Raw genomic sequence first — 22,648 nt, 5'->3', positions numbered from 1 at the left:
TCATGTCTTAGAAAAGTTTGGCCACGCAGAGTGTTAAAAGGTTCAAGGTGTTAAATTGCAGACAAGGATGAAGAGCAAGGACATTAAGAAACCTGACTCTCACAGCAGAAGTGTCACTACGGTGAATTCCTGAACTTTTACTGCAGGTGAACAGCTCTTTCCAATGCACAGTTTTCACTAACTATCACCTCAACTCTCCTTTAGTCGGTGTGGCTGCTGGGGCATTTCCATTGAGTTTGTAACATTACATACTTTTTTTTTGTTGAACCTTCTAAGCCAAGGTTCCAAGTGAACCAAAAGCCAAACTAAAGGATGTAAAACCATGTAGACCACAGACTGATCAATCCACAACCAGGAAATGTCTGGAAAAAGTCTGAATGTCTGAAAAATCAGCCAGCGTTTTGAAAATAATGCTGCGTTCCAGGCAGGTTTTTGAGCCCGTACGTCATGACTTCAAACCATGACTCAAGACTTTGTAACATTCCAGGCAAGTCACGCCAAACTGCCTGAGCGCAAGGAATTGTGGTAGTTATATGTAAACAAACCAGCATGGTGGACCGTGTAGAGCTTATGTTCATTTACAATCATTTCTATCCCAGAGACGCTTGCTCTTTGCTTATTTGAGGGAAAAAGGAGGAAAGAGGCAAGGCAAGAGAAGCTGTTATACTTTTTGTGTTATGTTATTTGTATACGTATTTGGTATTATTAACACTTTCAGTGCCATGGGCCAATTAAATCGGCTTTACGAAAACAACCTTTAAAGTGCCACGGGCCGATCAGATCGGCTTTGGAGAACACGCCACATTTGTGTACAAACAAACCATCCACCCCCATTTCTTTCTCACATTTCGATGACGTTCTTTCTGTGTCCCCCTTTTGAGACCAAGCAGACGGGAATTTGAGGTCACGCGACCGAATAATATTTTTATATCTTTTTAATGTTTCTTATTCTCCGGTGTTTCATCAGAGGGAGCCCTCCATGCCGGGGTGCGGCTGTGGACTCCGGGGGCTGTGGCGCCTTCTCTCACTGGGGTCCGCTCCTTTCTGGTGGGTGGGGAACCCAGTTGGCCGTCTCCCACTAGTTGGGATGCAGGGCTGTGTTGCTGGTGCCTGGTCGCCGGCTGCCTCCTGGTGCGGATGGCTCCCTGAGACAGCACCTCCTAAATTGATGTTTTACTTTTACTTGTACATTTTTGTTCTGGTCTACCCGTGCTCAGTCAGTCTTCTTAAGTATGTGTGAGCTTGTGGGTTTGCATGTATGTGTGTGTGTGTGTGTGTGCGGGTGAATGGGTGGGTGTGGGTGGGGGGCGGTACTGATTTTTAAACTGATATGTAAAGCACTTTGTGCTACAGTTTTAATGTATGAAAAGTGCTATATAAATAAAGATTGTTATTATTATTATTATTATTATTATTATTATTATAAATTATGCAAATTACGATCAATAATGAATCGGCTGCATCCGGTGCATTTTGAATCTAATCAGCAATCGGTCGGATGTTACCGAGCGGTTTCCTACAGGATTCTTCAAATATTATAAAAACGACGCGAAATACTGAAAAACGGCCAAATTCTGTGGCACTTTTAAGGCTTATTAGCCCCTTAACTGTCTGGCACTTAAAGAGTTAAGTAGCTCCACCAAGTGTTAACGGCAGAGATTATGTTTTCATCGGGGTTTGTCTGTCTGTTTGTCTGTTAGCAAGATAACTCAAAAAGTTATGGATGGATTTGGATGAAATTTTCAGGAAATGTTGATACTGGCACAAGGAACAAATGATTAAATTTTGGTGGTGATGGGTGTGAGGGCTAATCTGCCTTGGCAGAGGTCTGCGCTCTCCGAGTGCTTTTCTAGTTTATTCTTGTCGTAACGCTAGAGTAGCTGCTGATTATGCAGAACATTTGCGGATAAATAATGTCAGAGCAATACCTTGTTTTAATTAAAGCTGCAAGCAGCATTGGGCGGGACCTCACACTGGGCGATCCGCCTCCCGTGCGTTCCACCTTCTGTGCGTTCTGCCTCTCATGCGTTCTGCCTCCCATACATTCTGCCTCCCATGTGTAAGCTTCCCATTCATTCTGCCTCTCGTACGTTCCGCCTCCCGTACGTTCCGCTTCCCGTGAGTTCCATCTCCCGTACTTTCCGCCTCCTGTGAATTCGGCCTCCTGTGCATTCCACCTCCCGTGGCTGTCAACACCTCAGCTCCACTCACACCGATCGGGCCCGACACCAGCCCCTTCCTTTTTACATCCGTCCTCCTTTCATCCCTACAGAACACCTGCGCCCCTCTGCTGAAACCACCATCACCTTTTAATGAGGCCTTTATTTTGAAAAGCCTACTGTGTGTGTATGCATATGTGTGTGTGACAGACACAATCTGTTTGAGTGACTTGAAATTGTACAAACAGGTGAGCATAAAACTTATACTTCACATTTTTTAATAAGGCTTTGATTTTGTAAAACTTTATTGTGTGTCTGTGTGTGTACCATTCACATTTTTATAATGTCCTCATTTTTATTCTAGTACATATATATATATATATATATATATATATGTATATATATATATATATATATATACATATATATATATATATATACACACATACATGTACACATACATATATATATATACACATATATATACATACACACACGCACATACATACAAGGTGGGGAAGCAAAATTTACAATATTTTGAGGCAGGGATTGAAAGACAGTGTATGACCAATTAGTTTATTGAAAGTCATGACAATTTATTTGCCACAAGAAAATTGACATAATAGAAAATGTTTTTATTCTATGTGTCCTTCCTCAATAACTGCCTTCACATGCTTCCTGAAACTTGCGCAAGTGTTCCTCAAATATTCGGGTGACAACTTCTCCCATTCTTCTTTAATAGTATCTTCCAGACTTTCTTGTAATAGTTTTGCTCATAGTCATTCTCTTCTTTACATTATAAACAGTCTTTATGGACACTCCAACTATTTTTGAAATCTCCTTTGGTGTGACGAGTGCATTCAGGAAATCACACACTCTTTGACGTTTGCTTTCCTGATTACTCATATGGGCAAAAGTTTCTGAAAAGGTATGGATAATAGTGTTAGGTATGATTATGACATCAATATATGTTTGGTTTCAAAATAATTGACGTAGTACCTGCTGAGAAAAAAACAACTAAATGCTCATTGTAAATTTTGCTTCCCCACTCTGTGTATACACACATATATATACATATATACATACATGTGTATATATATATATATATATATATATATATATATATATATATAAAAACTGAGGGTTTTACTTTGAAAGGCAATTTTCCGACTTCCTCTTGGACACAGCTCATAGCGTCCTCCTATATTTTTGTAGTGCTCGATGTAACGAACGTTTTGGCATTGGTTTCATGTCTCTCGGACAGTCCTGCTGGCCGCTATGGCGGTTTCCGTGTTTTTGGACATAGGTAGAAAGCGCATTTTGGCACCTACAGAGTTAATTTTTGCATTTTATCAAATTTTTCGCTGGACCTGAGATACGTGCCAAATTTGGTGAGTTTTCAAGCATGTTTAGGGGGTCAAAATCCAGTTCAAAGTGGTGGCGGAAAAATAATAATGATAAAAAACACACAAAAAACAATAGGGGCCTTACCTTGTGGCAAAAACTTTAGTGTGTGTGTGTGTGTGTACCATTCACATTTTTATCATGTCTTCATTTTTATTCAACTTTTATTCATATATAATTTTTTACATACATACAAATATTTCTTATGTAATTTTCATATTTTTTCTGTATTGTTCAAATGTTCTTGTGTGTACAGTTTGTCAGTGAAGTTTCTTGTCATGTTTTTAGTCAAACCAGGAATCTGACTGTCTGTTCATGGTCTTACAGCACCACTTGGTGGTTTCATTGTATGAATTTCACAGGAAAAGATTCAGCCAATCAGCTTTCAGGCATTGGAATGCGAAGAATTTGGCAGGTCGTTAACCTCTTTAAATCCTGAAAGAGGGAGACAGCTATTCTTTGAAACAAACTGTTTATCTTATAACCGTACATCGTATCTCAAAAATTCTTGGACTAGAGGAGAACAGAAAGTCTCCTTTGTGGATTAATGTATCATATTTGTAATAAGAGATTGAACTGAATAAGCAGTGATGGTGGAAAAGAGTATACTTCTCTTATTTTTTGGGTGTGAGAATAGAGTCAGAGGGAGATTGCCAACTTCCTGTTGGATTTAGCTCATGAGTGTGAGTGTATGATTTTTCGGGCTCGATGAGACCAACATTTTGGCGTTGGTTTCATGTCTGTACGACATTCCTACTGGCCACTAGGGGCAATTTTGTATGCGTAGGTGGCGCTACAGAGTCCATTTTGGAACTTAAGGGGTTAATTTTGATATTGTATGAAAGTATTCACCAGACATGACATATGTGACAAGTTTGGTGAGTTTCTGAGCATGCTGAGGGGGTCAAATGGCAAGTTAAAGCCAAAAAAGCATAAAAACTAACAATATTTTATAAATCCATAACTGTACATCCTATCTCAAAAATTTTTGCAGGGGAGAGTTGGGGTGATTTTTCTGAATGTATGGATATATAACGTGGGGAAAAGTCGGAATTGAAAAATTTGTCCTAAATATCGCATTTTTCCGAACTTATAAAAAAATAACAGACATTAATTAGAAATTTGCGAAGACAGTTTTTTGAGAAGGGTTCACTCTATCTTTTGGTGCTATTTAGAAGCCAATTTGACAAAGTGGCTCATACTAGTTTTAAGTTGAGGGTTTTACTTTGAAAGGCAATTTGCCGACTTTCTGTTGGAGTTAGCTCTCGGCGCCCACTGGAACATTTATAGTGCTCGATGTAAGGAACATTTTGGCATTGGTTTCATGTCTCTCGGACATTCCTGCTGGCCGCTATGGCAGTTTCTGTGTTTTTTTACATAGGTGGCGCTAGAGAGCGCATTTTGGCACCTACAGGGTTAATTTTTGCATTTTATCAAATTTTTCGCCGGACCTGACATACGTGCCAAATTTGGTGAGTTTTCGAGCATGTTTAGGGGGTCAAAATCCAGTTCAAAGTGGCGTCGGGAAAATAAGAATAATAAATTAAAGCTGCAAGCAGCATTGGGCGGGACCTCGCACCGGGCGATCCGCCTCCGCCGCGATCCGCCTCCAGTGACCGTCGACACTTCAGCTCCACTCACACCTCTCCGTCCCGATACCAGCTCCCACCCTTTAGTGTCCGTCCTCCTTACATCTCTACAGAACACCAGCGACCTTCTGCTAAAACCACTATCACCTTTAAATCAGACTTTTATTTTGGAAACCCTACTGTGTGTATGTGCATTTATTTTGTATGTGAGAGAAAGAATCAGTTTGAAAAATGAATTGAAATTGTATGAATAACTCAGCATAAAAGTGGTGATTTATCACATTTAAGGCTATTATTTTGGAAAAACCCTATTGTGTGAGCATGTGTGTCTGTGAGAAAGAGTACTTTTGAATGAAGAAACATTGTACAAACAGTTGAGCGTTTGGTCATAAAAATGAAAAGAAGTTATGTAATAGACATTATGTATTAGTTTCAATTGCATTTTTTTTTTTTTAAATGTACTCCGTGTACTTTACAATGTGTGCAAAATGTCCAATATCCACAATATAATGCAGCAAAACTTGTTTTAAAATGTGAGGGGTAAAGAAAAAAAAAAACTCACACCGGGCGATCCGCCTCCCGCATGATCCGCCTACCCCGCGATCAGCCTCCTGTGACCGTCGACACCTCAGCTCCACTCACACCTCTCCATCCCCATACCAGTTCCCACCCTTTAGTGTCCGTCCTCCTCACATCTCTACAGAACACCAGCGAGCCTCTGCTGAAACCACCATCACCTTTAAATGAGACTTTTATTTTGGAAACCCTACTGTGTGTATGTTCATTTGTTTTGTATGTGAGAGAAAGAATCAGTTTGAAAAATGAATTGAAATTGTATGAATAACTCAGCATAAAATTGCTGATTTATCACATTTAAGGCTATTATTTTGGAAAAACCCTATTGTGTGAGCATGTGTGTCTGTGAGAAATAGGACTTTTGAAAGAAGAAACATTGTACAAACAGTTGAGTGTTTGGTCATAAAAAGGAAAAAAAGTTATTTACTAGACATTATTGTTTTTTTGTAATAAGGGTTTATTTTGAAAAAATACACTCCGTGTACGTCGTAATGTATGGAAAATGGCCAATATCCACAATACAATGCAGCAAAACCTGTTTAAAAATGTGAGGGGGGGAGAGAAGGAAAAAAAAAAAAAAAAATGTCATTGCCTTGCCTGGGGTTTGAACCCAGGACTCCCGCACCATAGACCAATGTGCTAACCACTGGCCTACTGTAACACACTTACTGAGTTGCACTGGTAAGCATTATATAGGGATTTTGTCATTATGAAAAGTGAAAGTAAACATAGTCTTCAAAAAATCGCGATTATTCCATAACAGTAGGCCGTATCTGAAAAATTCTTTCACTTTTGGATTCTGCAGACTTGTGGGAATTTAATGAGGTATAATTTTTTTGTCAAAAGCCTGAAATGAATGAGCAGTACTTACAGAAACGTAGAGTAACTTTCAAAGGCAGACTGCCAACTTCCTGTTGGAGTTAGCTCATGAGTGTCAGTGTATGATTTGTCAGGCTCAATCAGACCAACATTTTGGCATTTGTTTCATGTTTCTGTGACATTCCTACTGACCACTAGGGCAGATTTTGTGTGTTTTTTAGTACATAGGTGGCGCTACAGAGTCCATTTTGGCACCCAAGGGGTTAATTTTGATATTGAATCAAAGTGTTCACCAGCCATGACATACATGGCAAATTTGGTGAGTTTTGGAGCATGTTAAGGGGGTCAAATGGCAGTCTAAAGTGGAAAAAGTATGAAAATAAACAAACTGTTATAAATGAATAACCGTACATTCTATCTCAAAAATGTTTGCCTGTGAGAGTTCTGCTGAGTCCCGTGAACGGATAGATATGTCACATGTGGGGAAAAACTCCAAAGTGAAAAATGAGTTCCAAACATCGCAACTTTGCGGGCTTCTAAAAAAAAAAAAAACTAAGACAGTTAAGACTAAGTTACGAGATCACTTTTTTGAAGAGGGTTCACTCTATCTTTTGGTGCTATTTAGAAGTCAATATGACATACGGTGTCATCAGAGTTAGTTTTAAAAAATTTATTTTGAAAGGCATATTGCGAACTTCCTGTTGGAGATAGCTCATAGGTGTCAGCGCGTGTTTTGTTGGGCTTGATTGAACGAAGGTTTTGGCATTGGTTTCGTGTGTGTACGACATTCCTTCTGGAAGTTTGCAATTTGAGCATTTTATTTTGAAAGGCAAATTCTGAACTTCCTGTTGGAGTTAGGTCATGAGTGTCAGCGCGTGATTTGTCGGGCTCGATGAGACGAAAATTTTGGCATTTGTTTCATGTTTCTACGACATTCCTACTGGGCGCTAGGGCCAATTTTGTGTAGCTAGGGGGTGCTAGAGAGCTCATTTTGGCACCTATGGGTATAATTGTTACATTTTATCAAATTTTTTGCCAGACCTGACATGTGTGCCAAATTTGGTGAGTTTTTGAGCATGTTTAGGGGGTCAAAATCCAGTTAAAAGTGACGATAGTATAATAATAAAAAACGAACGAGTAACAATAGGGCCTTGCTTGCAGGCAAGGCCTCTCACTGTGTGAGAGGGCCTTACCTTTCGGCTCGGTCCCTAATAATAGGGATGTAATGGAGTTGAAGCCTGCAGGTTGTGTGTGAACAAAGTTTCTTCCTGACCCTCTATGGATATAAGGAGGTCTGCATTGGAGCCCGTATTGTTTTCTGGTGGATTTACATGATGGAATGGAACGAGTGTTGAGTGTGAGCAGTTGTGAGATGGAGTAGTTGAACATCAATCGCACCATTAGTCCGGAGATAGCCCCAGCCAACCGTCCAACAACCAGGAGGATGAGAGACGAACGGCAGGGTGAAGTAAGTGTTCCACAGTCCAACTGGATAGAACAGCACAAGGAAAACTGTTGAGGGAGGGAGGGTGAGTGAGTGCAAAACTGGCAATGGTGAAGAGAAACAGAGGCAGCAGGTTAGCACTATGGCCGGAGCTGTTAGCACTCACTGCTAGGGTTTTTTTTTTTTTTTCCAACTTTATTAATCAAATTCTGGCATTACATTCACAAGATTTCCATAGAGAAATACTGTTTTCCATACTGAGCATTTACAGCATATTTGTATAGAACATTATATATATTAAAAAATAAAATAACTAAAAAAAAGTCAGGTCTAATCAGAGATCAGTACATTCCGATTGTCATAAACAATCAAGGCTTGTTTGGTTTTGACAGTTCCTTATCTCATTCATATAAACAAAGAACAGCGGGTGGCTCTTCATGAACCTGCATCTGTAGATACTGTTTGACAATAATAAGTAAGGTGTGATACATCATTTCCAGTCATTTGTTTTGTATTATAACTCCATATTTAATGTGTTTGTATTCCAGCTTTGGCGATTCAGTGTCCTTTTCAGATATTAAATTTATTTAGGTAGCGCCAAATCGTAACAAAATTTATCTCATGGCATTTTACATGTAGAGCCAGTCGAAACCAGACTAAGCCAATTTACAGAAACCAACAGAATCCTCCAGGAACAAACCTTTGTGACTGGTGACAGTGGAAGGAAAAACTTCCTTTAACAGCAGAAACCTGAAGCAGACCCAGACTTCTGGAGGATGTACGTCTGACAGGACCAGTTGGGGTTAAAGATAGAGGGTAAAGGAGGCACAAAGAGAGACAGAAAGGGGGAGAAAGGGGGGGGACACATGGATGCCACTGATGCGCAGATAACTGAACTTGAACTGTCAAAAAGTAGGTCAGCTGGTGTTAGTATAATTACCAGTAACCAGAGTAAATGTCCATGACTGATAATACTACTACTGCTAGGACAAGTATTAACAGTGGATATATGACTACTACAACAGTTAGTGTTAATAGTAGCAGCCTCTATCACCTATGGAACTATATAATAAACCCTATCACAACTACACTGAACAAAAATATAAACGCACCACTTTTGTTTTTGCTCCCATTTTTCATGAGCTGAACTCAAAGATCTAAAACTTTTTCTATGTACACAAAAGGCCTATTTCTCTCAAATATTGTTCATAAATTTGTCTAAATCTGTGTTAGTGAGCACTTCTCCTTTGTCCTTTGATGAGATAATCCATCCACCTCACAGGTGTGGCATATCAAGATGCTGATTAGACAGCAGGATTATTGTACAGGTGTGACTTAGGCTGGCCACAATAAAAGGCCACTCTAAAATGTGCACTTTTACTGTATTGGGTGGTCCAGGGGGGTCAGAAAACCAGTCAGTATTTGGTGTGACCACCATTTTCCTCGCACAGTCTTCTTCATGAATTCTCTGAAACAGCTTTGGAGATGGCTTATGGTAGAGAAATGAACATTCAATTCACAGGCAAAAGCTCTGGTGGAGATTCCTGAAGTCAGCATGCCAATTGCATATTCCCTCAAAACTTGTGACATCTATGGTATTGTTCTGTGTGATAAAACTGCACATTTTGGAGTGGCTTTTTATTGTGGCCACCCTAAGGCACACCTGTGCAAAAATCCTGCTGTCTAATCAGCATCTTGATATGCCACACCTGTGAGGTGGATGGATTATCTCAGCAAAGAAGACGTGTTCACTAACACAAATTTAGACACATTTGTGAACAATTTTTGAGAGAAATAAACCTTGTGTGTACACAGAAAAAGTTTTAGATCTTTGAGTTCAGCTCATGAAAAATGGGAGCAAAAACAAAAGTGGTGCGTTTATATTTTTGTTCAGTGTATATGGATCAGTGAGTGATGACGATGAAGGCAGGAGAGGGGCAGGACCACAGCAGCAGGTCTAGAGTTTGTCCATGGTAAACCTGCGATGATTCTTGGAAAATCTGAGAGGCGATAAAGCACAGAGACTCCGGGGAAAAAGTCAAGTTAGTAACGTATTTGCTGCACTGTAATAAATAATTATGTGGTTATTTAGATTTTAATTAATGTATCTGGTAAAATATATTCAATACAATTGTGTCTTTGGTTTTGTGGCAATTAATTAAATTTCGAATAAAAATGTTTGAAATAAAACCTACTCATTGTAGTTAAATAAAACATCAGCATTCTGTTTATTTAATTTCAAACAGAATACTGAGTGAAATCAAATCAATGTAATCAGGGAGTTTTTAATTGAAAAGCCCTTCCTGCCAAACTGCTTTTTTTTAATGAAGCAGGCTATCATCACATGACATTTGAAAAGAGTCCAGAATGCCCACCTTCTTCCCCATTGCTCATCTTGCACAGTTTGTGGTTGGCTAAAGTAAGGAAACATTTTGTTTTCACTGGGCTAGTACACTCTAAAAAAATAACTCAGGGCCTTAGTAAATATCACAATACTATCTTAATAAAATCTGTGAAAATCACTTAAGTTCTTATTTGAGTTGGACGCACCAAAGTAAATGCTTAAAAATCCAACAGTTAATTTTGTCTTATATTTACATCTATTATTTACGTTCATTTCACAAAAAGAAATAAGTATTTGAGTAACAAATTATATTTAAGATATCCACTTATACCCATCAGTTTTAAGAACTTTATTACTCATTCTAACTCAATAGTCTTCATCTCCAACAACTTAAAAAAAGGGAGTAAGTTTCATTACATAGAACATCATGATGTGAGCCATTGGCATATTATGGCATGTTTGCTGCATTGCATTGTGGGCATTGGGCATGTTGCTTGTTTATGTGTTGTTTTTCTGTGCAGGGGTTCAGCAGGGTTGTGGTGTTGGTTTGAATTTATTGCTAATATGTGTATGGCAATGTTTATTGGCCTTTTTGTGATTGTTTTGTATTTTTGTTGAGTTGTACCATGAGTGAAAGCCATAGGCTGAACAATGCCTTAACAGTTCATCTACAATTGTTATAAATTCAATCAGTAACTGATTTCACAGCTTTCAAATTTACTCAATAAATCTAAGTGTAAATATATTTCTATCATTAAACTGAGTAGAGCATAATTAAATTTCTTAGAGTGCAGTCATTCCTAAGATAAAAGAATGTTTAGACCTAATTACCTGCTTTGAATTCAAATTAATGCACTGATCAATGTATACGATTATTGCTCAATTATACATCATTGAAATGTAAAATTAAATAAATTTTTATTAGAACTATTTACACATTAAGAAGTTTATCTTTTTTGTATCAAATCAATATTTTTGTTTAGTTTTTAATTAATTCCATTTTGTTTAGCATTCGGATCTACTCATTAAGTGGATAACTATTAAGGGCTTCATCTAATTAACATTTATTCAATACCAAACAGAGTGAAATTTAATTAATAATATTGCTTGTAATGTGTTTCCTTAATTTTATTGAGTAGATAGGGGGTATCTTTTTTTACACTGTGGGGCGTAAATACAAGAGAAAGAATAGGAGAGTAAAGGAGGAGCAGAGAAGAGCTCAGTGTATCCTGATAAGTCTCCCAGCAGTCTAAGCCTATAGCAGCAGAACGAAGAGCAGTCTGAGCTGCCCTAACTATAGGATTCATCAAAAAGGAATATTTTTAACCTACTCTTAAGCATAGAGATGGTGTCTGCTTCCCAGACCAAGGCAGGGAGGTGGTTCCACAATAGTGGAGCTTGATAGCTGAAGGCTCTAGCTCCTGTCCTACTTCTGGAGATCCTAGGAACCCCCAGTGTACCTGCATGTTGACAGTGTAGTGCTCTATATTGTTCTAAAGCTGCAGCGGTAACATCCAGTATCATGTTCATGCATTATAAATATAATACAACAAAAAAAAACAAAAAAAAACACACAATCACAGTTTTCCACTTTATTTTTGGACGTTACTATGGCAGAATGCCAGTACAGTTTGATTCTAAAGCAAAACCATGTTCAAACTGTAAATAAAACCTTTCATTACTATCACATTCTTCAAAAAAAAAAAAAAAAAAAAAATGCATCAAACACCAACATGTTTATATCACTGCAGATACATGAGTAACATGTCATTTACCTGCTTCTATAATTAACATACATAAATTCATTTAGTCAAATTATGAATATTTCATGGATTTGTTTTGCCAAATTTTCACAGTGAAATATTGAGCTTATTCGTTTGGCCTGTGGTCCCTTTTTAATCATTTTATTTAACCTTGTAACTTGTGACATGTCTGGTGATTGTCCTGAATGTATGATTCATTTTAAATATTCATAATTCAACCATTTGCTCAATAGTTAAAAATTTCCAAACGAGCTGATAGAGTAGACCTTGTTCTTTCCATAGACATCTGAGCATGCTCACCGCCTGTAGAAAGGGGGGGGGGGGGGGGGGGGGGTAAAATACAGCACAGTGAGTGAGACTCCAAACATGATGGGAACGTTCCTCAATAAACACCATGCACCATTGCATTCAGTCCCAGATCATTAGACTCTCCACCCAAATTCACAGCCTCTGGCCCATCGTTTCTCTCCATGAATCCATAATCAAAACTGAGTTCTTAAATTCAGCTCCTTCAATGTAACACGTTCCTTAAAGTATGCAAACAATAGCTTCAATTCGTACTGGGCCACCCATTCCGAAACATCATGCCTCACAACTGAGAAGTTCTCAGTTGTGTGAAAATATAGGATGTCCCAAAAAAAAAAAAAAAAGACATTTGAGATGTCCATACTGGACTGACAACATGGTCAGGAGAAATGATACTAATAAATAGGATTTATTTCAGACAAAATGTTTTATTTTACAAATCTCAAACAAAAAATTCTGGGGGATGGTAATTTTATAATGTTCCAAAGTTATTACAAATGTTCAGTGTGTGCGCCACTTGTGACGCAGAACACGTCAAGTCTGTAGTGGAGTTCCTGCCACACTCGCTGCAGCATGTCCTGTGTAACATTCTCCAGAGCCTCAGTGATTCTCCTCTTGAGTTCCTCGACACATGGGGGAAGTGGTGGGATTCACGCTGCGGATTCACTTTTGACTGAGTTCGGGCATACTTCAGTGCACAGATTGCCTTTTCTGTTGCAGTAAACGGGATGTCTATTCCTGAAAGCAGAGCAATAAAAATGATTACAATTTGAGCAAAAAGAGCAAACAAATTGTAAAAAAAAAAAAAAAAAATTATAAGGTGATGAAAGAATTTCAAATTTTTTGGGACACCCTGTATATCAGTGAATTAATAAGCATGAACTCTTCACACAAAAAAACATTAGAGATTACAAGCCATTTCTTGACAGCGAGCACTGTGGGTGTCTTTAGTGTGCAACACTTTTGGGAGAATCTTTGGAGAATTCTGTTTGAAAGTCATCTTTTTCAACTAAACAAAACCTGCAGCAGTACCTTGCACTGAAAGATTCCAGACCAAACAAGCTATGTAAGCCTAAATTTTGATAATTTGTATTCTGAATTAAGAACTGTAAAAGGATTCTCAAACTCAACAAATCATGCTTCAACTTTCTTGCACATTTCAGTTTCTCTTTCATTACTAAATACATGCTTAACGACAGTTTCTTTAGCATGCTGCTGAATATCTTCAACAATCTCCTCCACTGAATTCACTACACTTTGGCCTACACCTGCTGCCATTAGGTCAGAAATTACAGCTGCACAACTATTTACACAGTCTGCTGAAGATAATACCAAATCAGCCTCTTAATTTTCAGGCACCACATCAACATCAGCACCATTACTTGTTGCCAAGAACACTGACAAGGTAAAAAGTCACCTTCTGCTGAACCAAATGTTGTAAATGGTTGTTTGCAGAAAAGTGAAAAACTTGGTCAGGGAGGAACTGTACGATGTACCAAAGACATAATGGGCCTTAAAGAGTTCGTCAAATAGCTCCCGCCAAACCTGTCACCTTACATGGAAGTGCATGCTTGTCAGTCACAATGAAGAAGGTTTGAATGCTGCTTCTTGTCGGTCCCTGATCCAGAAAGTAAGGCTGCCTGCTTCGGGTGATGTTGTCTAGATGCTGCTGCACACTGGCTCCAGCCTACAAGAACACATTCAACAGCAGGATTTAGTGACCATCTTATGATGACAGATCACTTCACTGTGCATTGAAAAGCAGGTGATGGAAAGAAAATTTTAAACAACTTTCCAACATACCTTTAGGAATTGTATGAGGTTATTGATAGCTTGAGATGTAGACATCTTTCCTGGTCTCTTCTGTCCTTGTGCAGATGGGGGGTAGCAAATGTAGTGGCAGCAAAATAGCAGACATGTCACTGTCCCAGCCTACAGACAAACACATCTGATTAACATTATGCCATAAATACACTGAATTGGCACCATTACCAATATAACCAACAATGAGGATTAAAACAGTCATACCATTCTCAACTTCAGCTGCAGACTCAGCATCATGCATTAACTCCAAGAGCTCTGTGGTGGCTTTCCTTCACAACTTTTGTTTTAAAAAATGGCGGGCTACCTCTCCAAGAATTTGTTGGCAGTGACCACACCAAACAGAAGTCTTGTTCTATCTGTAATTCAAAAACAGTACACAGAAAGGAGTGATGAGTGACACTGCATGCCACATGGAGGATTTCAGTGATTTAACAAATAAAGATGTCTTACCAGTCCTTGTGTGTCCAGAAACCATGGGAACACTGAGAAGATATCTGCTGCATTCGTTTCATCCTTGACCATTGAATGATGATTAATGAAGGTAGCTTTCATCTTCTAACGGATGGTCTCTTCATCAGCAGAATGTCTCAAAACAAATAGCTGCGTCCGCATCCTCATCTGATAACACTGTCAGCAGTGAGGGGTCTGGACTGACCATGGCCTGGCCCACCAATTAAAGAAGAAACAATTTGTTGACTTCTGCCTACATTTTTTTTCCCATACAAATGCAGAACAGAAACTGACTAACCCATGCGGTCAATTTCACAGGAAACACTGCACATGCAATCACTTAATTTATGCAAAAAAAGTTAAATCTTATATGTAGTCAGTATTGTCAGTAGTGTAGTCTGTGCATGGATGAGTTAAAGTGATGGATGTGCAATTAAAGAATAGGTGAACAAACTAACAGGTGGTGCTGGTACAGTGAGGCTGTGAGCGAGAGCGCTGACTTCTGCCACTGCTGGGTTTTAAATGCTTTGGCCACACCCACAACCAGGAAGGGCAGGAAGAGCCCAAGCCACCTGATTGGTCACCTGTAAGGAGGAGGAAGTGGAGAGAGAGAACAGGTAAAAGAAAACCAGGAGTAAACCCAACACTGGGGTTGTCACACCCACCTTCTTAAGATGGTAGACCGGATGGGTTTGCCATACGAGTAAGTACACCAACCCCAGTCTAAACAATCTACAACAACATTGCATCTGTCACATTATGTACAGTGAAATGCGCTGACACTTACCCAAACCATTTCCTGGTCCTCCGTAACCTGGTGCCAAGGGAAGTATATTTAAGGGAACTGGAGAACAGCAGGAAGGAGGGGGACAGGCACAACAGCACTATTGAGACAGAAGAGGAGATGGGGGAAAAAAAAAAAAAAAAAAAAAAAGAGAGCAAACACTTGGCGATAGACTGACTCCTGGAGGATGGTCGTCTGCCTTGACCAGTTCGGGTTAAAGAGAAAAGGTTAAAGGAAGAGAAAGAGGCTATGTTCAGATGCAGGCAAATGTGGACCGATTTATTTTGTTCATATGTGACCTGTATCCGATCCATTAAAGACAGTTTGAACAGCATTAATCCAATTTTTTAAAATCTGACCCAGGCCACTTTCATATGTGGTCCTAAATCTGATAAATCTCAGATATTTTGCTGTGTGACTTTAGTCTGAATGGCCAGGTTGCATTTTACTGACCTTGACATCATAGGGTTACACAACTCAACTTGTTGAAAGAAGCAAAAAAAAAAAAAAAAACCCGAAAAAAAACAACACCCAACCCATTGAGTAGAAGTTACACTGCTATTTGAATAGGAGCATTGGAAATGTCTAGAATAATGGACTTTGAAAAAACAAAAACTTTCATGCCTAGAACAGGTATATCAAGGCTGCACATAATTTCTGGAGGTTACACCTTAACCCAGAAAACATACTGGGGATGAAACAAAGTAAACAGTTAGGGAGTAGAGGTACACAACTGGTGGGTCCAATAAGGCCACCAAGAGCCGGTACAAGTAATAGAAAGAACTGGAAACAAGAGAATATAGATTCATGTAAACTGTATTTTGGGACAATAAAAGGAGAAGCAGTGGAAGTTTGGAGGACACTGGCTAAACAGAGACTGGGAAAGAGCATTAAAGGTGGAAGACAGATGGAGCGAAAGAGAAAAACATTATAGAATGCCAATCTGAAGGAAATTTATGGTGGTATAAAACAGACATACAGGTAGTGGACATAGTGGTACATGTAGTGCTAGACAAAGTGGTAGACACAGTGGTACATGTAGTGCTAGACACGGTGGTACATGTAGTGCTAGACACGGTGGTACATGTAGTGCTAGACACGGTGGTACATGTAGTGCTAGACACAGGGGTACATTTAGTGGTAGACAGTGCTAGACAAAGTGGTACATGTAGTGCTAGACACAGTGGTAGACACAGTGGTACATGTAATGCTAGACACAGTGGTACATGTAGTGGTACACAAAGTGGTACATGTAGTGCTGGACAAAGTGGTACATGTAGTGCTGGACAAAGTGGTAGACAAAGTGCTGGACAAAGTGGTACGTGTAGTGGTAGACAGTGATACATGTAGTGGTAGACAAAGTGCTAGACAAAGTGGTACACGTAGTGCTAGACAAAGTGGTACACGTAGTGGTAGACAAAGTGGTACATGTAGTGGCAGTGGTAGACAGTGCTGGACAAAGTGTTACATGTAGTGGCAGTGGTAGACAAAGTGGTACATGTAGTGGTAGACAGTGCTAGACAAAGTGGTACATGTAGTGCTAGACAAAGTGGTACATGTAGTGCTAGACAAAGTGGTACATGTAGTGCTAGACAAAGTGATAGACAAAGTGGTACATATAGTGCTAGACAAAGTGCTAGACAAAGTGCTAGACAAAGTGGTACATGTAGTGCTAGACAAAGTGGTACATGTAGTGCTAGACAAAGTGGTACATGTAGTGCTTGACAAAGTGGTACATGTAGTGCTAGACAAAGTGGTAGACAAAGTGGTACATGTAGTGCTAGACAAAGTGGTACATGTAGTGCTAGACAAAGTGGTACATGTAGTGCTAGACATAGTGCTAGACAAAGTGGTACATGTAGTGCTAGACATAGTGCTAGACAAAGTGGTACATATAGTGCTAGACAAAGTGGTACATGTAGTGCTAGACAAAGTGGTACATGTAGTGCTAGACAAAGTGGTACAAGTAGTGCTAGACAAAGTGGTACATATAGTGCTAGACAAAGTGGTACATGTAGTGCTAGACAAAGTGCTAGACAAAGTGGTACATGTAGTGCTAGACATAGTGGTACATGTAGTGCTAGACATAGTGGTACATGTAGTGCTAGACATAGTGGTACATGTAGTGCTAGACATAGTGGTACATGTAGTGCTAGACATAGTGGTACATGTAGTGCTAGATGTAGTGGTACACAAAGTGGTACATGTAGTGGTACACAAAGTGGTACATGTAGTGCTAGACAAAGTGGTACATGTAGTGCTAGACAAAGTGGTACATGTAGTGCTAGACAAAGTGGTACATGTAGTGCTAGACAAAGTGGTAGACAAAGTGCTGGACAAAGTGGTACACGTAGTGCTAGACAAAGTGGTACACGTAGTGGTAGACAAAGTGGTACACGTAGTGGCAGTGGTAGACAGTGCTGGACAAAGTGTTACATGTAGTGGCAGTGGTAGACAAAGTGGTAGACAAAGCGGTAGACAAAGTGGTACATGTAGTGGTAGACAGTGCTAGACAAAGCGGTAGAAAAAGTGGTACATGTAGTGGTAGACAGTGCTAGACAAAGCGGTAGACAAAGTGGTACATGTAGTGGTAGACAGTGCTAGACAAAGCGGTAGACAAAGTGGTACATGTAGTGGTAGACAGTGCTAGACAAAGTGGTACATGTAGTGCTAGACAAAGTGGTAGACAGTGGTACATGTAGTGGTAGACAAAGTGGTACATGTAGTGGTAGACAGTGCTAGACAGAGTGGTACATATAGTGGTAGACAGTGCTAGACAGAGTGGTACATATAGTGGTAGACAGTGCTAGACAGAGTGGTACATATAGTGGTAGACAAAGTGGTAGACAGTGGTACATGTAGTGGTAGACAATGCTAGACAAAGTGGTAGACAAAGTGGTACATGTAGTGATAGACAAAGTGGTACATGTAGTCCTAGACATAGTGCTAGACAAAGTGGTACATGTAGTGCTAGACATAGTGGTAGACAAAGTGGTACATGTAGTGCTAGACAAAGTGGTACATGTAGTGCTAGACATAGTGGTAGACAAAGTGGTACATGTAGTGCTAGACATAGTGGTAGACAAAGTGGTACATGTAGTGGTAGACAGTGCTAGACAGAGTGGTACATATAGTGGTAGACAGTGCTAGACAGAGTGGTACATATAGTGGTAGACAAAGTGGTAGACAGTGGTACATATAGTGGTAGACAAAGTGGTAGACAGTGGTACATGTAGTGGTAGACAATGCTAGACAAAGTGGTAGACAAAGTGGTACATGTAGTGATAGACAAAGTGGTACATGTAGTCCTAGACATAGTGATAGACAAAGTGGTACATGTAGTGCTAGACATAGTGGTAGACAAAGTGGTACATGTAGTGGTAGACAAAGTGGTACATGTAGTGCTAGACAAAGTGGTACATGTAGTGCTAGACATAGTGGTAGACAAAGTGGTACATGTAGTGCTAGACATAGTGGTAGACAAAGTGGTACATGTAGTGCTAGACATAGTGGTACATGTAGTGCTAGACATAGTGGTAGACAAAGTGGTACATATAGTGGTAGACAGTGGTACATATAGTGCTAGACAAAGTGGTACATATAGTGCTAGACAAAGTGGTAGACAGTGGTACATGTAGTGGTAGACAGTGCTAGACAAAGTGGTACATGTAGTGCTAGACAAAGTGGTAGACAGTGGTACATGTAGTGGTAGACAAAGTGGTACACAAAGTGGTACACAAAGTGGTACACAAAGTGGTACACAAAGTGGTACACAAAGTGGTACACAAAGTGGTACACAAAGTGGTACACAAAGTGGTACGTGTAGTGGTAGACAGTGCTAGACAGAGTGGTACATATAGTGGTAGACAGTGCTAGACAGAGTGGTACATATAGTGGTAGACAAAGTGGTAGACAGTGGTACATGTAGTGGTAGACAATGCTAGACAAAGTGGTAGACAAAGTGGTACATGTAGTGATAGACAAAGTGGTACATGTAGTCCTAGACATAGTGATAGACAAAGTGGTACATGTAGTCCTAGACATAGTGGTAGACAAAGTGGTACATGTAGTGCTAGACAAAGTGGTACATGTAGTGCTAGACATAGTGCTAGACAAAGTGGTACATGTAGTGCTAGACATAGTGGTAGACAAAGTGGTACATGTAGTGCTAGACAAAGTGGTACATGTAGTGCTAGACATAGTGGTAGACAAAGTGGTACATATAGTGCTAGACAGTGGTACATATAGTGCTAGACAAAGCGGTACACGTAGTGGTAGACAAAGCGGTACACGTAGTGGTAGACAAAGCGGTACACGTAGTGGTAGACAAAGCGGTACACGTAGTGGTAGACAAAGCGGTACACGTAGTGGTAGACAGTGCTGGACAAAGTGTTACATGTAGTGGCAGTGGTAGACAAAGTGGTAGACAGTGATACATGTAGTGGTAGACAAAGTGGTACATGTAGTGGTAGACAGTGCTAGACAAAGCGGTAGACAAAGTGGTACATGTAGTGGTAGACAGTGCTAGACAAAGCGGTAGACAAAGTGGTACATGTAGTGCTAGACAAAGTGGTACATGTAGTGCTAGACAAAGTGGTACATGTAGTGCTAGACAAAGTGGTACATGTAGTGCTAGACAAAGTGGTACATGTAGTGCTAGACAAAGTGGTACATGTAGTGCTAGACAAAGTGGTACATGTAGTGCTAGACAAAGTGGTAGACAGTGGTACATGTAGTGATAGACAGTGCTAGACAAAGTGCTAGACAAAGTGGTACACAAAGTGGTACACAAAGTGCTAGACAAAGTGGTACATGTAGTGCTAGACAAAGTGGTAGACAGTGGTACATGTAGTGCTAGACAAAGTGGTAGACAGTGGTACATGTAGTGCTAGACAAAGTAGTAGACAGTGGTACATGTAGTGATAGACAGTGCTAGACAAAGTGGTAGACAAAGTGCTAGACAAAGTGGTACGTGTAGTGGTAGACAGTGATACATGTAGTGGTAGACATAGTGGTAGACATAGTGGTAGACATAGTGGTAGACATAGTGGTAGACATAGTGGTAGACATAGTGGTAGACATAGTGGTAGACATAGTGGTAGACATAGTGGTAGACATAGTGGTAGACATAGTGGTAGACATAGTGGTAGACATAGTGGTAGACATAGTGGTAGACAGTGATACATGTAGTGGTAGACAAAGTGCTACACAAAGTGGTACGTGTAGTGGTAGACAGTGCTAAACAAAGTGGTACATGTAGTGCTAGACAAAGTGCTAGACAAAGTGGTACATGTAGTGCTAGACAAAGTGGTAGACAGTGGTACATGTAGTGCTAGACAGTGCTAGACAAAGTGGTAGACAAAGTGCTAGACAAAGTGGTACGTGTAGTGGTAGACAGTGATACATGTAGTGGTAGACAAAGTGGTAGACAAAGTGGTACGTGTGGTGCTCGACAGTGGTAGACATAGTGGTAGACACAGTGATACACGTAGTGGTAGACAGTGATACACGTAGTGGTAGACAGTGCTAGACAAAGTGGTAGACAAAGTGGTACGTGTAGTGGTACACAAAGTGGTACGTGTAGTGGTACACAAAGTGGTAGACAGTGATACATGTAGTGGTAGACAAAGTGGTAGACAGTGCTAGACAAAGTGGTAGACAAAGTGGTAGACAAAGTGGTACATGTAGTGCTAGACAAAGTGGTAGACAGTGGTACATGTAGTGATAGACAGTGCTAGACAAAGTGCAAGACAAAGTGCTAGACAAAGTGGTACGTGTGGTGGTAGACAGTGATACATGTAGTGGTAGACAAGGTACTAGACAAAGTGGTACATGTAGTGGTAGACAGTGCTAGACAAAGTGGTAGACAAAGTGGTACATGTAGTGGTAGACAGTGCTAGACAAAGTGGTACATGTAGTGGTAGACAAAGTGGTACATGTAGTGGTAGACAAAGTGGTACATGTAGTGCTAGACAAAGTGGTACATGTAGTGCTAGACACAGTGGTACATGTAGTGCTAGACACAGTGATACATGTAGTGGTAGACAAAGTGCTAGACAAAGCGGTACACGTAGTGGTAGACAAAGCGGTACACGTAGTGGTAGACAAAGCGGTACACGTAGTGGTAGACAGTGCTGGACAAAGTGTTACATGTAGTGGCAGTGGTAGACAAAGTGGTAGACAAAGTGGTAGACAGTGATACATGTAGTGGTAGACAAAGTGGTACATGTAGTGGTAGACAGTGCTAGACAAAGTGGTACATGTAGTGGTAGACAGTGATACATGTAGTGGTAGACAAAGTGCTAGACAAAGTGGTACGTGTAGTGGTAGACAGTGATACATGTAGTGGTAGATAAAATGCTAGACAAAGTGGTACATGTAGTGCTAGACAAAGTGGTAGACAGTGGTACATGTAGTGATAGACAGTGCTAGACAAAGTGGTAGACAAAGTGCTAGACAAAGTGGTACGTGTAGTGGTAGACAGTGATACATGTAGTGGTAGACAAAGTGGCAGACAAAGTGGTACATGTAGTGCTAGACATAGTGGTAGACAAAGTGGTACATGTAGTGCTAGACATAGTGGTAGACAGTGGTACATATAGTGCTAGACAAAGTGGTACATGTAGTGCTAGACAAAGTGGTACATGTAGTGCTAGACACAGTGGTACATGTAGTGCTAGACACAGTGGTACATGTAGTGCTAGACACAGTGGTACATGTAGTGCTAGACACAGTGGTACATGTAGTGCTAGACACAGTGATACATGTAGTGCTAGACACAGTGATACATGTAATGGTAGACGTAGTGGTAGACAAAGCGGTACACGTAGTGGTAGACAAAGCGGTACACGTAGTGGTAGACAAAGCGGTACACGTAGTGGTAGACAAAGCGGTACACGTAGTGGTAGACAGTGCTGGACAAAGTGTTACATGTAGTGGCAGTGGTAGACAAAGTGGTAGACAAAGTGGTAGACAGTGATACATGTAGTGGTAGACAAAGTGGTACATGTAGTGGTAGACAGTGCTAGACAAAGTGGTACATGTAGTGGTAGACAGTGCTAGACAAAGTGGTACATGTAGTGGTAGACAGTGCTAGACAAAGTGGTACATGTAGTGGTAGACAGTGCTAGACAAAGTGGTACATGTAGTGGTAGACAGTGATACATGTAGTGGTAGACAAAGTGCT

This window comes from Sphaeramia orbicularis, chromosome 12 (assembly GCF_902148855.1).
Source record: "Sphaeramia orbicularis chromosome 12, fSphaOr1.1, whole genome shotgun sequence".
In the NCBI taxonomy this organism is placed as follows: domain Eukaryota; kingdom Metazoa; phylum Chordata; class Actinopteri; order Kurtiformes; family Apogonidae; genus Sphaeramia; species Sphaeramia orbicularis.
The sequence above is the reverse complement of the archived record's forward strand: the minus strand, read 5'-3'. Positions refer to the sequence as shown.